At 54.3% G+C, this 1,257-nt stretch overlaps 1 long non-coding RNA gene across 7 annotated transcripts in view; it reads right to left on the reverse strand.

The window, feature by feature from the left end:
• The window catches only part of LOC108447840, a 21,222-nt gene extending 20,536 nt beyond the window's left edge, over positions 1 to 686 (reverse strand). For 6 of the 7 annotated variants that reach the window (XR_001863538.1, XR_001863543.1, XR_001863541.1 and 3 more), the window contains exon 1: positions 75 to 686. This is a non-coding gene — a long non-coding RNA (uncharacterized LOC108447840). The remainder of the gene's footprint in view (positions 1 to 74) is intronic. The other variant, XR_001863539.1, reaches the window with a different exon arrangement.
• Positions 687 to 1,257: the final 571 nt, after the last annotated feature.

Raw genomic sequence — 1,257 nt, forward strand, 5'->3', positions numbered from 1 at the left:
GTGGCGCCTTTCCGGCTGAACCCCAGAAAGGCACCACAATGGGTTATGCACCCACAGCACTACCTCTGCCTCACCTCTCTGTCGCTTTCCACCAGCACTGGAAGGACAGAAATCTCAGCAAGCAGGGTGGTGACAGAGGGATGGGCTGGCCCTGTCACACACAGGTGGACTCTGCTTTGTGCCTTAAGGTGCTGAAAAAGAAATAAAGTCTTTTTGTGTCACTCTCCCAGGATGCCAATGGGTTTTGTGGGTCTCCCCTCTTTCACAAGGAGGTGAGGGGAGTGCTACAATGTTTAATAGAGTCACAGAGATACTGATAGAGGCACTCGCCCGGCCTCAATTGCTCCCAAAGGCCACAAACTCAGAGGGCAGCAAGAGCGAGGGACTGATTTGGGTGTGAGTTTGTGGTGTGCTGAGCCTGCAGAGGTTTCAGCTCTTTCATCTGTTTTGGGCTTTTCTAGTGGTTGCAAATACAATTCTGTTTCAAAGCCCAACTCCCCCAAAGTGCCTTTCTGACGGTGCTTCCATATAGAGAGGAGAGTGCACTGGGGTTTCAGTTTTGGATGTTCTCACTGTCATATCTTTGACAAGAGCTTGGAGTGACAGGACAAGAGGGGATGGCTTCACACTGACAGAGGGCACAGTTAGATGGGATATTGAAAAAATTCTTCCCTGTGAGGGTGGGGAGACCCTGGCACAGGTTGCCCCGATAAGTTGGGGCTGCCCCTGGATCCCTGGAAGTTTCCAAGGCCAGGTTAGACAGGGCTTTGAGCAACCTGGGATAGTGGAAGGTGTCCCCAAGGGGTGTGTGGAGCAGAGCCAGCCTGCCGACCCCACGGGCATGTCACCAGGCTCTGCCATTCCCGGGGACTTTCTGCACTGAGGGAGGGCTGGAAGAGAAGAGTGGTGAAAGGGAATGAAGGTTTTCCTGGTGCACTGACAAGTCGGTGTTTTGGGGATTTTTTTATAAAGTCTCCTCCAGCCTGTGTTGTGCCTGTGAGTTGTATTTGACAGCACTGAGCTGCCCGGAGTGCAGGGCTTTCCCCCACTTCGCGTTTGCCCTGATGCAAAAGGAGCAGCCGCGTGCCCGGAGCATCTCCCCAGCAAGCCGTGTACGAAACTATGCACCTTTACCACAGCACCAAGTCACCCCAGAAGGCGAAACCCTCCCGGGAATGAGAGGGGTTGAAGGGGAGCCCCCCCATCCCTCCCTCTCTCCCTCCCTTTCCTTGCCGGGCCCGTAAATGAAGCGGCTGA

This window comes from Corvus brachyrhynchos, unplaced genomic scaffold (assembly GCF_000691975.1).
Source record: "Corvus brachyrhynchos isolate BGI_N302 unplaced genomic scaffold, ASM69197v1 scaffold597, whole genome shotgun sequence".
Lineage (NCBI taxonomy): Eukaryota > Metazoa > Chordata > Aves > Passeriformes > Corvidae > Corvus > Corvus brachyrhynchos.